The sequence below is a fragment of the Monodelphis domestica genome, chromosome 8 (genome assembly GCF_027887165.1).
Source record: "Monodelphis domestica isolate mMonDom1 chromosome 8, mMonDom1.pri, whole genome shotgun sequence".
Classification (NCBI taxonomy): domain Eukaryota; kingdom Metazoa; phylum Chordata; class Mammalia; order Didelphimorphia; family Didelphidae; genus Monodelphis; species Monodelphis domestica.
Window position 1 is genome coordinate 40,056,152 of NC_077234.1, and position 16,300 is coordinate 40,072,451.

A 16,300-nucleotide genomic window follows, 5' to 3' on the forward strand; every position below is an offset into this window, starting at 1 on the left:
TTATTCACATACCTCATCACTTTTTATGCCTCCATTATTACAAAATTAGAAAAGAGTCCCACAAGCCTGAGGATATTTTGTATTTTTTTGTTTCTTTGGATGCCATGGGACAAAGACTTCATCACCAAATGACCAATTTGCTGGTAAGGAGTCTGTTTCCACTTAGCTAGAATGGTTCCCAGAAACAGATGTAGTCTGTTACTATCAGTACTATCAATTAATAGGCATTTATTAAGCACCTACTATATTCCAGGCACTCTGATCAGTCCTGCTGTTTCAGTGTAGTAGAACCTGTCTGAACTTGTGGTCTTTTGGCATTACTTTTTGGCATTTCCCATGTACCATCATGAAGCATCCGTGTAAGACTTTGGAGAGGTTCCAAAGTCCTCACTTGAAGGCAGTGTGACTTAGCAGAGATGACAGATGGTCTACCAGTGAGAAAGACCTAAGTTTGAGTCAATTCTTCAACTTACGGCCTGTGTGACTTTGGGTAAATCACTTTCTTTTTTGATCCTCAGCTTCTTTATCTGAAAAATATGAATAATCATCCTGGCCATGCCTACCTCACAGGGTTCTTGTTCTAGGATCAAAAACAATATTGAGAATGAAATCTTTTTACAACTGCTCTGTGCTATGTAAATTGCTTTTTTAATCCTTATCCTTGACTTCTTGCTGTACTCTCAGTGACATTGCAGAGGAAGATGAAAGCATCACTCTTTCTCATAAAGGCTTGTCACTAACTTAGTCATATACTTCATTTCCATTATTTATTCCCAGGCATTTTTCTTCCCTTTGCCACTGGTTAACTGTGACCTTATCCTTTGCAAGTCTTTGCTTCTGGATATATCCAATGATACGAGTATGTGAGTTTATATATATATAGCTTCTCCTTATCCCTGGCTCATTGACACAACATGAGGACAAATTGGATGATTGCTGGGAATCCACTTAGAAGTCTAGGGAAGAAAGGGGCTTGGTACATCCCAGGTAGTAATATTGTTATTAGTTAGCAGTCACCAGGATCATTTTTTTTGTGCAGATACAATAATGTATCCTGGACAGAAAATGGAAAAAAATCAATTATGGATGATTTGGGATGCCCATATCAAGTCCCAGAAATGGCTAGTAGATAATAAGACTTTAGCTGAACTATGGAGAGGAAAAAGGGGAGGCTAGGAAAACAAATGAGAAAGGAGAGCATCTGAGATCAGTTTTTCAAAGTATTCTATCAGAATAAATTATTCAAGAAACTTGTTTTAGGTGAAGGATTCTCTTGGAGAGCTTTAAGAAGTCATCCTTTGGTAATAGAAGAGCTGAGTAACTTATCAATGCTATGGCACAATTTCCAATTAGATGATGATGCCACCTGAGGCTGTAAGTAGGGAGCATATAAGTAGGTTTCAAATAGACTTGCAGCTTTTTGATAATATTTCAATTAAAATCTATAAATATTGGGACAATATTTTGAATTAAACACGACTCTTTTTAAAAATTCAATCCATTTCTCATCCATGTTCTAAACTGTAGAGGAACAAAACAACAACAATCTTCCCAGCTGTGCTATTGAGATATATTCTGAATGCCATGTTTTCTCATTCTGAACATATTTGCTTCATAATGAAGTAGATTATATGCTCCTTGAGGGCAGGGACTGCCCTATATTTGTGTTTACATCCCCAGTGCTCAACACTACAAATGGTATGCACTACATAGATGTTTCTTATTTTTACTAAATTGAGCTGAAATGATTTGAAAGTCTGGAAAAGGAAAGTCTTAGGGTACTTACTTGAATCCTAAGATATCGGAGCTAGAAGGCTCCAAAAGGACCATCTAAAAGGAAGTAAGCTTATTGAGGGCATTTTTGTCTTGTATATCCAACAACCAACACAATGTCTGGCACACAGTAGGTACTTATCAAGTATTTTTTATTTGATTGATAGGATCATAGATTTAGGTCAGGAAAAGACTTTAGAGATCATTTATTCACCATCATTTGATTGATGGGTAACTTTCCTAGGCAATCTCCTTAACAGAAAAGTTAAGTTAGTTGACTAAGGTCACACATATGGAACCCATCAGAAATAGTTTTGTGAGGAAGGATATGTAGTTTGGGAAATAGAACTTAAAAAAGAAAATATTAAAAATAATGGGAATAATAACTACAGATCTTGAAACAACTGGACCTACAATCAGGAAATGCCTCATTTAGATGACTACAGATGAGAAAAACAGGCAAAATGACATTGTTGGTGTTATATTCCAGCAAACATCTCTGAGTCTCAGGTGATGAATTACCTGACAGAAGAGGCTTTTCCTCGTGTTTTTCCATGAGCTCTGTCAAAGAAATTATTTTTTTGGGGGGTGTCTTTCTTTATATCTTTAGTACCCAGCATAGTGCCTAGTTTATAGTAAATGCTTATTTAATGGTTGTTGACTAACTGGTAGAAGAATAGGAAGCCAAAGAGTTTATAATATAAATCCTTGTTCTTTTCCTATCTGGGTAACTCTGGGTAGGTGAATTAATAATAATATTTATAATATCTATAATAATATTATATATAATTATATAACATTTATAGTAATTATATTTATATAGTGCCTACTCTGTACCAGGCACTGTGCTAAGGACTCTACAAATATTATCTAGTTTGGTCCTTATAATATACTGGGAGGTAAATGCTATTATTATCCTTATTTTATAGATGAGGGAATAGATAAACAGAGGTCAAGTTACTTGAGTCACACAGCTCTAGAAAAGCTCATCTCAAGTGTTTACAAATAAGCAATTATAGCTGCTATAGACTGAATAAATGTCTCAAATTCTCTGCTTCTTTTTCACGAATGTCTGTGGATGCTGTTGTGACAAATAAAATACAAATTCATTTAAGTGTTACTAAATTAATCAGATCTTAAAAATTATGTATTTATGTCATAAACAAATACTAAAACTACAACTGCTTTCATAATGACCACACTTTTGTTATTTTTGTTATTTTACTTTAAAAAGGTATCATCACACTCAAAAAGATCACTGACCACTGAATTAGAGGGTCCTTTTGGAGCCTTCTAGCTCCGATATCTTAGGATTCAATAATTCTATGATATTGATGGTCCATAATAGCATATCTATAGAAGGATGGGACTTCAGGGGTACTTATCATTTTATGTCTGAGAAAACTGAGGTATACCTATAAGAGATTAGGTGACTTGGACAAGATATTATCAGAGAGAGGATCTGAACCCATGTCCTCTGATTGCAGAATTTGGATTTTTCGTGATGTGCCATCTTCTGTCAAGATATAGCTCAAGCACTATTTGTTGCATGAAGTCTCTTTGGATTTTCTTAACTGCTATATGTGATTCTCTATAGGCGTTTCTGTCTCTCTGTCCCTCTGTGCCTCTCTCTATCACTCTATCTACATGTATGTACACACATCTACCAATATCAACCTTATATCTTAAAATAATACTCTTACATATAACTATACACATTAAAAATAATAACTGCATTCTCTCCCAAATGATCTTGCATTTAACTACTTTGTATATATTTGTATATATATATATATATTGTGTATATATATATATATGTATACTTTGTATATATTTATTCATAGTTGTACAGTGATGTGCTGGTAAATGTTTAACAACTGGATCTCCTGAAAAGAAAATGTACTCTTTGATATACTTTTAAAGTTCAATCTACATTGTTAATGTTTTGTCCATCAATTTATTAAATCTAGACCAAACTTGATCAATAACACAAATAAAACCCAGTGGAATTGTGTGTCAGCTATGGGGGGGGAGGAGGAAGGGGAGGGAAAGAACATGAATCATGTAACCATGGAAAAATATTCTAAATTAATTCAGTAAATAAAATTTTTCAATTAAAAAAAGTCTAGACCAAACAATAAATTGTGTTCTTCAGATTGTAGGGTGTAAATGAAAATATAATAATTGTCCCTCCAGCCAGTTAAAACTGGATCAAGTGGGTCACTGCTTTTGTATGTATTCATTTTATATTTATGGTATTATCTCTCTCTCTGTCTATCATGCTGTCCCTCTATCCTATAGCTATCTGTCTATTATTTGTCTTATATTAAGATAAATGTTTATTTATCTATCACTGTCTTTCTATATACCTATCCCTCTATCCATTTGTCCATCTGCCTATCTGTCTATGTATCTATCAATCTCTCTGTCTCTCTCTCTCTTTCCCTCTCTCTCTCATCCATCTGTTTATCAATGTCTACTTCTCTCTTATCTATTTATCAGTGTCTGTCTGTCTAACTAGCTATCATCTGTTTATGTCTATCAGTCAGTGCCTATTAATCTGTCTGTCTATCTATCAGGCAATATTTGTCTATATATCCAACTATTTATGTCATTAATCTATCTGTCTAGGTCTATGTCTTTTATGTATCCCTACTTATTTTCTTTCTTTATCTCTCTCTCCTTCCCCTACTCCTCGTCTCTCCCATCAGAATGCCTGATCAGTAAAGTTCTCTTTATTCTTTTTGCTTATATTCTCAATACATGGAACATAGAATTGTATAAATGGAGATTTTGAACCCTAGACTTCAATCCCCAGAAGTTCTTGGTATTTCCCATAATTCCCTATAATCTCTCCTGAGTCTCCACATTGGCGAGATTACATTATTGGTATTTAACCGGCAGTAACGCCTCCTACACACTCTTTCTTTGCAATGATGCATCAAGCATAGTGGTAAGCTAAGTGTGGGGATTTTAAATGGGCTAATCAGCCATGGGCACATAGTTTTTATTTTGTATCCTCTTTATTCTTTGATTTCTAATGATCCTTAATAAACCTCACAAAATATAATATTTTATTAGTAGTGATATAATTTAATTTTTACAGAATATATTTCATAAATACTTATTAATAGATGATTGTTCTGAGCAAAACCAAATGAAGCCAAATCAACCAATCAACCAACCAAAAACCAAATTATCAGCCCTCAGGAAGTCCAGTGACCAAAATTCTTTATCTTTGCTAAGTAGAGTTGCAATTGCCAAGACCACCCTGAAATCCTTCACCCCCAGATTGGTAGGAGACACTGCTGATATTGCCACCAGGTATCTGAAGTCACTTACAGGCCATAATGAAATAGTAGAGGAAGCTTTTGATTTGTGATTTCCCCAGTTAATATAGTTGTAGGTGTGGAGAAGCAACCCATCCTTGAATTAATTCATAAATCATTGGAACATAGCTGGGAGGAAACTGATAGCATCATTTGTCCCCATTATTTATTAAACCACAGATCTCTAACTGAAAAAGATTTCAAGGTCAACTAGTGAAACACTTTTTACAGATGGAGAAACTGAGGCAATCAGAATTCAAGTACCTTGTCTAAGGTCACATAGGTAGTGTCAGGGCTGGGATTTAAACTCCAATTCTGAAACTTCAAACTCCATATTTTTCCCCCCACATTAGGAGATAGTCCTAAGGAAATAATCTTAAACTCATGAAAATAAAATGAAAATTCTATACCTTACACTCTCATTACTATACCACTCACCTGCCTATATAACTCAAGTCATGTCACAAGATAGAACTACACAGACAAACAGACCCTAAGCCTCTGGCCAGTCAGTAGGGTAAACACTCAGTGGTTTGATAAAACTCATAGCTGCATGGCATATATTCTCTTGACTGTCTTACTGAGAGGAAATCTGACAAAAAACACACATAGGAAATTTTGTTTTTAGATCCTGGAAGAGGAATGAAAGAAATGTGATAACAAGAGGAAACTAATGCCAAATCAGTTGTTATCTCTGGGAGCGGAGTCTTTTACCCACATGAACTCAATGAAAAAAGTATCCATCACACCCAGACATCATCTTGGACTGGATGTCAAGGAAGTACTTCCATATCACCCCAACTTCTGCCTCTTTAAGAGATTAACTACACTGGCTGCTAGCCCAAAAAGATCCATACTATTCTAATTTGCTTCCATCAGATTCCACTGAGATACTTTATGATGATTTGGCTACCCAACGTGTGGAGATCACTTAGAGTTGTAAAAGTCCTGAAATTCATTTATCCCTCACAATTTAATTCAATAATTCAATTTAAAATGCATTTATAACACACCAGTTCTCTATCAGGCATAGTGCTAGAAGCTTGAGGCATAGAGAGAGAAATCAAATACTACCCTCAAGGAACTTATATTCTATTGGGGTGGGGAGGGGATACAACATCCACAACAAATACACCCCCCACACACACATACAAACATATAAAATATTGCAGAGTAATTTCAAGAAGTTGAGAGAGCTAATAAGTAGGAAAATAAAAGAGGGACCTGTAGAGAAGGTGGCACCTGAGCTGTGTTTTGAGGACCATGGGGTTTTTACAATGTAGAAATGAGGAAAGAGGAAACTCCAGAAGTGGAAAACCATTTTGTGTAGAAATGGAGGCAGTAACATCCTAAGAATACTTTGGAAACACTGAAGATTTTTTTAGAATAAGGATTATAAGATTGGGTATTTCTTTTTGGAATATCTTTCTAGAAGCTCTAACGTGAATGGATTGTGAAGGGATTGACTTGAGATTGGGAGATCACTTTGGAGGTTATTGCAATAACCTAAGAGAGAATGATGATGATGATGATGATGATAATGGATCATTTTATATGTGTCCATTTTTGTATGATCATCTCATATCATTATGGATTAAATGGATCCATTATTATTGTTATTATTTATTTGAAAAGCTCTTGCCTTTACTATTAGAATTAATACCAACTATTGGTTCCATGCAGAAGAAAGGTAATTGGGTGACTTGCCCAGGATCACACAGCTAGGATATGTCTGAAGCCAGATTTGGACCCAGTATCTCCTGTGTCTAAACATGGCTCTCTATCCCTTGAGCTTCTTATATGCCTTGATCCAATATTATTTTACATGAGGAGAAGTTTAGGCACAAATATGTTGTATGATTGAAAATTACATAACAGGTCAAACTTGCTATTGACTTCTAACTCTCAACAACATAGTCTTTTTGCTAGTATTGATATTGAAATCCCAATTTCTCTTCCTCTTTTCCCCCCTTCAATAACAACAAAATAAGTAGCAATTATATAGTCCTTCAAGGTTTGTAATTCACTTTTTCTTGATTGATTTTCTTAATAATAATATAAGGTAGGAACTGTTATTATCCCCATTTTAAAACTGATGAAACTAAGGGCAAGTTATTTGACCTGAATCATACAGCTAGCAAATATCTGAGACACAATTAAATTCAAATCTTCTTGAGTCTTAGAGAAGCACTATATATCTACTGCACCACTTCTCTGCCTTTGAGTGAGGACCAGGATCCCTAAGATTAAGCAAAGACTGGGGGACTTGGGAAATTGAAATATAAAATGTTGACCTAAACCTAATTTCTGCTAAGCGGTTTTCCAGTTTTACTAGTTCTCCTAACATAGGAAGTTCTTCTCCCAAGTATTTTATATTGTTGAACTTTGAAAATTCTCCATTAGGACATTAAATCATTTCTGATTCTTCTTAACCTAGTCTGTTTTGCTGATTTGCTTTTCCAGTTTTTAATCAATAGTTTTGTAATTAGTACTTTAAGCCCCCATGGTGATAGGAGACATTATAACATCCACTGCATGCTGGGAATTTTATAGGTACCAGGGCATTATCTCAACCAATGAAACAAATCTGTGACTTGTAAAAATAGACTCGAATCCAAGACTTCAATCCCCAGAAGTCCGTGCTCCACTTCCCCAGAATGCTTTGTAATCTCACCTGGGTTGGGAGTGAGATGAAGTATTTAACCTGATTGGAAAGGCTTTTGACACTCTTTGCTATTTCCGCTTGGGAGCAGACGCGGCTCTCCACCTAGCAGGCAAGATGTGAGTGGTTGTGAATAGGCTCTCTGGGCCTAGCTTAAATTCTCAACCTTTAATAAATCTCTAAAAATATCATACTCCTTGCAGAGAGAAACTAATTTCTATCTGCCACAGTTTCCTAAATTTTAATCTTTACAGTTGGTGACCTAATGGGAAAACTAAATACTCTCAATCTTCTGATTCTTTTCTGATCTTTAGTTCAGCTTTAATAGCTAGTGCCTAGAAATTTTTTTGAGCCACATTTCTCTGGTCAAGGTTTTTTTACCTCTGCAAAGCTGCTGCTCATTCCAGCCATTAGTTCCTGGCCTTGCCTGCCTGTTTGCTGTTTGCCTCTCACCTGGTTCCCAGCTGCTTCATTCTGCCTGCCTGTTTTTCCTGCTGCTGGTCCTGCTGCTGGCTCTGGCTCTGGCTCCTGCTCCTGGCCTCTCACCTGGTGCCCGCTCTCCCAGTGCTGCCTGCCTGTGTTCCTGCCTGCAGCCATCCGCTGGCCCCTGCCTGCCTGTTTCTGCGCCTCAGACCCATGAGTGTGACCCCAGCAGGCTCATCACCCAGATCCTTGAAGCAGATCGCTCAGGACTCATTTCTACCAGCCAGTAACAAACCGAGGGTATTGGCCAAGTGGGCGGAGGGGAGAGACAAGAGGGAAAGGAGAAGCCTCCACATGGATGGGGGTATTGACCACGGGGGATCATAGGAGAAGAGAGAAAAGGGAGAGGAGAAGAAACAGACTTTTCCAAACAGGAACTTAAAAGCAATGGGCTATTTAAAAGGATACCTTTTGACTGTTCTGGTAATTTTATTGACTTCACCTGCATGTCAGGGAGAAGATTCAACTAACCTTGAAGGGGCAAATGGGTGGCTCAGCAAACTGAGAGTCAGGCCTAAAGACATGTGGTCCTGGGTTAAAATCTGGCCTTAGATACTCCCCAGCTGTGGGTCCTGGATGGGTCCCTTAACCCCCATTGCCTAGCCCTTACCACTCTGTCTTCCGACAATAGACATTTAAATGGATAATTAATTAAAAAACAAACAAACAAACAAATAAACAAAAAACCTCCAAAGAACTTTGAAGAGACTAGAGGCTATATTCTAAGGCATTTCAGACTCTAGTGGTTTATAAGAAAAATCTCTGTATTTCTATTGCATTTTGATGTTTGTTTAGTTTAAGGTTTAACTTTGTGATTTTAAGTTCATATATTACTGGATTCAATATTATTCTGTTACACTGTTCATTTTAATGTACTGGGTTAACTACTGTTAAATTCTGCTGTTTTTCCCCTCTAACTGTGCTGAACAAATATTATTGAATAAGCCCATATATGGAAAAAAAAAAAACAGCCCTTCTATTTTTGCCTTTGTAAATTGTCACATAGAGGATAGATGGACGTCAGAACTGGTTATAATTGTGTAACAACCTTTGGAAAATTTAATGTGCTAAATATCTCAAATGATTTTAAGGGTTTTTTAAACATGATTTTTGGAATTTTTTTAACAATCTCTGGTTATTTTTGCCTGCCCCTACCACTGAGGTAAGGCCCATAGCTGAAGTGAAATACAATTATAACCCCCAACCTTCCCGCCTTTCTAAATATGTGAATAGAAGATGGGGCAGTTAATCTCAGGGCATTTGTACCTCTAAATAAGCCTCCAAAAAAGGAGCATCTCTCATTTATACTCTTCAGCTCACTACTTTACTTCCACCAGAATGATATTTCTTGATTATGTTCTTAACCCAAAATGAGTTTTACTTTGTTTAAAAATATATTTATTACCAAGGTTGAAAGAATTGGTATGATTGTAAAAACTTGTGACAAATATCCATCAATTCATAGGCTTTAAAAAAATGTCATACAGCAACTTATGTGAAATATGAAAGTGTGTTTGTTTGCTATTGTAATTAATTGGGCTATTGAGAATTTTGGGGATATTGATAACTACATATTTGTACTACTGTTCTTTAAAAATGAAAAAATGTTACCTTGCTCAATTCAGTAGATCATGGCCAGGCATGAAGAGGAAATGGATCTCATTTTTGGTGAGAAAGCCTTGTATTCTATATTTTCTTAGCTGACACAGAATGTCAATGATTATAACCTATATTTTTGAATTTTTAAAAGAATTTTATTATTATATTTTTCTTGCATGTGCAATATACTATTTGTTTTTTTTAAATTTTTCTCCTTTTTATATTTGAAGCACATGTCACCAGCATTAAGATTTTCTTTAACTTTTTGACTTTTCAGTACTATAAATTTAAGATACATTTGCCAATGCATACCCCAAAAAGCTTGTGACTATAAAAATGATGCCACAAATTATTTAAAAAATTATGAGACTTTGCTTAATGATTCTGTCTGATTCCAGGACAAGATATACACAAAAGAGCCATTGCACAGGGCCAAAGAAAAGCCAATCCAGGATGGATTGATGCACTTCTAGGCCAATACAAAGGTCTTGAACCTAGTGTGAAGACTCGAGGTTACTGTGTTTAACATGATGTTAAGACATAGGCTTTCCTTGTGTCCACACTCACTCTGAAGATACTCACAGACGAGTATCACCGAAACCTTGGCTCATATAATCTGGTCCCCTTTTCTGCCTTTCATAGTGTGGTACCTTTCTGTAGTCCTGGCTACTGACTGGGTAAATGCATTATTGCTTAGATCATTTGATTGGGCCCTGATTCAAGGACCTGTTATAGATTTACGTTTCCTTTACTTGGAATTTTTACACATACGACTTTGATAGTCTATATTTTCATCCAGTATTTTCTTTTTTATTTGGATTTTTCTGATATCTTTTTAATTTCTCTTGCCAATTGATTCATATACCTCACACCTCAGCCATGCATCCCTAAGTGATCCTGTGTTGTTTTTTTTTTTCAATCACCCTCTTAATGGGGGAATGTAAAAAAATATCATTATTTAAATTGCAAAGTTTAAATTTCCTTTTGAAAAGAATTTTAGGTAAAGAAACATGATACTTCCCTGAATCCAGAAACTGAATTGTTGGAGAAGAAACCATGAAGAAGCCTCCAGACCACAAGCTGCACAAAAATGAACTTTGGGTGTAGTTGATTTGCATGTATACTTTCATGCCAAAGGGGACTGCCTCCAACTGGCTTTTTGTCGATGTGTCCAGCAATTATTGGTTTTGTTTTGTTTTTCTCTTATCCTCAAATTATTGTAATCTTTAAATTGATTATGTTTTTGTGATCCTTTGGGGAAGTCCTTCTTCTCAGAGGACCAAACAGAGGAACGTAATAATAGACTCGAATCCAGGACTTAAATCCCCAGAAGTCCGTGCTCCACTTTCCCAGAATGCTTTGTAATCTCACCTGGGCCGAGAGCGAGATGAAGTATTTAACCTGATTGGAAAGGCTTTTGGTGCTCTATGCTACTTCCGCTTGGGAGCAGACGTGACTCTCCACCTAGCTGGCAAGATGTGAGTGGTCATGAATAGGCTCTCTGGGTGGCCCTAGCTTAAATTCTCAACCTTTAATAAAGCTCTAAAAATATCATACTCCTTGCAGAGAGAAACTAATTTCTATCTGCCTCAGTTTCCTAAATTTTAATCTCTACAGACTCATTGCTAGGACTCAAACCCAGATTTTTGGACTCAAAGAATAAGAATCTTCCAAGTGAACTGAGACCACCACTGGCAACCTTTAAAAGCCAGACTTTCCTTCAGTTGAAATTAAATTTTCTGTATCTTGCTGTTGTTAAGATTTGGAGCCAGAGAGACATTCCTTAATTGATACATAGCAGAAGGATATGAACAGAAAGTTTTCAGAGGAAAAATCTATGCTACCAATAGATGTATGAAAAAATGCTTTCAATTAATGATAGTTGGAGAGATACAAATTGAAGAACCACTAAGTTTTCAAATCACATCCATCAAATGACCAAAGCTGATAAAAAAGGAAGCTGAGAAATGCTAGAGAAGTTCTAGAGAAAAATGCACTAATACATTGTTGGTAGAGCTGTATATTACCCCAACTAGTCTGGAAAACAGTTTGGAGCTATGCCCCCAAAGCTATTAAATTGTGCATATATTTTGGCTCATTGATACTGCTACTACTAGATCTATAGCCCAAAGAAATACAAGAGGTAAAGGAACCACTTATAAAAGAATATTTATAGCAGCTTTGTTTGAGATGACAAATAATGAGAAACTGAGAGGGTCCCTATCAATTGAGGAGAAGCTGAGTAAAATATGGCATATTAATTTAATGTAATAATATTGTGATCTAAGGAATGATGATGGAGATAATTTTAGAAAAACTCAGAAAGACTTGTATGAATGAACTAATGCAAAAAAGGGAATAGATCCAGGAGAACAATGTATAGAGTACCAAATATTGTAAAGATAATCAACTTTGAAAGTCTTGGGAATTATGATAAACATAATAACCAATAAAAATTCCAGAGGACTTATGATGAAACAGACTACCTTCTTCTTGAGAGAGATATGATAGATTTATAGCACTTATTCACAACACACTCATACACACACACACATACACACAGACACCCTCACATATAATCAAGGTGAGAATTTTTTGTTTGACTCTATATATTCATAAGAGGGAATCTTAATTTTCTATTTTCTCATTGAGAGTTTAGATGGGAGAAAGGGAAGATATATCTTTAAAAAATAAAAATACTACTACTAATCATGATGATGGTAGTAATATAAAGATTTGGCATGAGAGGATCTGGGCTTTAATCCCAATTCAACTATTAATTTCCTGTATGAACTTAGGCAAATCAGTGAACTGACCCCTAAATTCTTACCTACCATGCTAGGACTTTACCACTCTGTAAGGGTTACTGGCCTCAGAGAATTTTTCTGACTTAAATTTATTATTTTTTTATTTTATTTATTTATTATGTATTATGTGTGGGCATTTTTTTTTGAGACTCAACCATAAAGTACCATTTGGTTTGTCTCTCTGGAACCTCAGAGGAAAGCAACATATGAATCCAAGTAGAGAAGACACCAATGAAAATTACCCAGTAATGACTTAAATGTATGCAGACCTCGCTCTCTGAGGCTTGTGTGATGAAACCTACCAAACTTCCCACTTTTCTTTGACTATTTATCTGCTTCAGAAGTCTTATAGGATAAAATGATTAAAAGCTAAGCGATTATCCAGTCAAACCACAATAGTTTACAAATGAGGAGATGAACTCAAAGAGGGCCATTGACTTGCCCCATAGGTAGGAAGTAATAAAGTTGGTATTCAAGCCTGGGTCCCGAGTCCAAATGTATAACTATCCCCTCTCTCAAGTTGCCTTTGTATGTTGACAACTCTTTCTCTTATCATTCCCTAGATGTGTCATACTTCTGTAGCTAATCTCTTTCTGACATTTTCTCCTCTCTTTTCTATCTGCCCAATTCTTATCTACCCATAAAGGTGATTAGAATTCCAGATCCTCCATGAAGCATTTATTTTTCTGTGTCTTTCAGCTCCCATGATTTTGACTTCAAAGATTTCCATCATCATATTGACTTAAAATAGCATTTATTTTCTCCTTTTTTAAATAAAGTTTTTATTTATTTTTTTTTGTAGGGGCATACATTTGATATTACATCGAATTAGACTTAAAAATTACAAATTTGTCTTATATTTTGATTTTCTTTTTTAAAAATAGCTCTTTTTGTTGAAATCAGATATTATTTTTTTCTTTAGATTTTAATTCAACTTTATTTTGTTTTCAGTTCTGAATTCATGCTACCTCTCTTACCTCTCCCCAACCCATTAAGAAAAAAATAAAAATAAATCCCCTTACCAGAATATTATTATGCAAAATAAGTACCTTCTTTTTCTATATTTAACATCAAGAGAAGAAAATATGCTTTCATTTGTATTCTGAGTTCATTATCTCTATCTGGAGCTAGGTGGCATCAAGCATCTTTTGGAACTGTGGTTGATTATTGTGCAATCAAAGTTACTAAATTTTATGAAGCTGGTTATCTTTATAAGGTTTTTATTACTACATAAATTATCCTCCTGGTTCTGCTTACTTTGCTTTATATCAGTTCATATAAGTCTTCCCAGATTTTTCTGAAATCAACCCAATTATCATTTGTTATAATAGTATTTCATTATATTCACATGCCATAAGTAGTTCAGATATTTCCCAATTGATGGATATCCCTTCAAGTATCAATTCTTTGCCTGGAAAGAGGAAAAAGAATGATATAAATAGTTTTGTACATGTGGACATTTTTCCTTTTTCTTTGATTTCTTTAGAGTATAGATCTATTAGTAGTATCAGGTCAAAGAATATAAATAAAAAAATACCCTCTATCTTAGAATCAATACTGTTTTTTGATTCTAAGGCAGAAGAGTCGTAAGGGCTAGGCAATGGTAGTTAAATGACTTGCCCAGGATAACACAAAAAAGAACATGTCTAAAGCCAGATGTAAAAAGGAATTCTTTACTCCTTTTCTCTAATTTAACAGGGTACCTGGACGACCTCTTACCATAGAGATGTGTAGTGATTAAGCAGTCCATAGTGAAAGGAAGTAGAAACCAGAGGGACAGGAAGTGAGGTAAGAAGGGGATATAAAAGGGGCCAGCATCAGTTGGTCAGGGGGAAGTCAGTTGCTGTCAGTTAGGTGCTGGCAGTTGTGGGGAAGTTGGCTACTACTGGGAGTGTGTTTGGTTGGTGGTTAGCATTTAGTTTCTGGAATATAAAAGGAGAGTCTGAGATTACTGAGAGGGCTTTAGCCTTTAGAGGGCTTTTTGGCATTTGGCTTGGGCTGTTAGGTTTTTTTCTTTCTTGAACTTTTTGGGAGGTGGTTTTTGGTCTTCATTGACAGACCTAATTGGGATTGGATTAAACATTGATTGTGTTGGTTTTGATTGGGTGGAAACTTTGTGGAGTGGTTGTTATTACCAGTAGTTATAGGCAGTTATAGATAGTTATAGGATAACTAGTATTTATTGCTTTATCTCTTTCCTATACTTCCCTCCTTTACTATATTCATTTTACTATGTTTTTTTAGTATCTTGATTTTAATAAAACTGTAGGGATTAAGTTTATAGTTGAACTAAATATAAGAGAATGTGGTCGCCAATTTTAAAATTAATAGCAGCTTTATTTACAAAAAGAGGGGAAGAATGAAAGTAGAGAAATGTGAAAGAGGGTAGAGTAAGAAGTCTATCTTATCATCCTAAATGTTGCTCCAGTCTCTGGCTCAACCCACTCGGGGCTTGTTAGTTGGAGGGCTTGGTGTTGAATTAAGCAAGAGTTTCACCTATGTGACCTCCTCCAAGAGGGAGGCCTCTTTGGTGCTAAATCTCTCCAGAAGCCAGGAAAGGAGGGTCAGCTTTTTTTCACTCACCCAATCAGAAGTCCAAAAGCAGAAGATCTAAGAGCAGTCTTAACAGAAGTAGTTCAAATGCCAGAATCTCGGGTCCAAGAGAAGCCGAAGCCCAAAGTCTCATGGCAAAGTACTGAAGGAGAAGCTCCTTCAGGCCAAAGACTTCCTGACAGGAAGTTCAGGCCCTTTTTATGGACCTTCCTTTACATCACTTCCTGTCCCTTCTTCCACTTTGTGGGGACCAATTGTGGTCTTTAAATTTGCTTTGCACTGCCCAGGAGGTCAATGTTTGTAGATTCTACCTCTTGTCCTCAGAGTGTGTAAACTCATCACAAAGGATTAACAAGTTTCTGACTGATTGAGTTGAAAGGGTGTAGCTCTCTAAGTGGTTTGTGAAATCCCCCATATAGTACCAAGTAGGAGTATTCAAGCTTTGGTTGATTAAATTTAAAAGTAGGAAAGGGGAGAGTCAATCCCATCTTTACAAAACTATATTGTTAATTGTTAAAAGCTGCTAGAAGTTTTCTTTTCTCTGGCTTAAAGGGATAATATTAATTTACAACTCCACTCTATTCTCATTAAAACTTGAGTTATTAAAAGCTTCTCTCTTATTTTGTCAAAACCCCTAATTTAACCCTTACACAGATATCACTCCAGGACCTCCAGTCACAAGGCCTGACTCTCAATCTATTGAACCACCTAGCTGCCCTTGAATATGCACATTTTAATAGCTTTTTGGACATAGTTCTAAATTGCTTTCTAGAATGGACTAATTCACAGCTCTATCAACAGTGATTTAGAATATATTTTCTTCTATCCAGCACATTTTCTTTATTTTCATATTGTCTCCGATCTTTTGCTATTATCTTATGTGTCTATCTCATCTCTTCAATTACACAATCTATTCCTTCAGGGTTGGGGTCTACTTTTATAACTCATCTGTACCCCACAGTGCTTAACAGTAGTCTGAGTACATGAGAAGACACTTGGGAAATTGCTCAATTGATTGCTTGATTAAGCTCTTACAGGGAAGTTGTTAAGATCATCTGCATTCTGACAAAGTTTCCCTGTACTAGGCTAAAGGT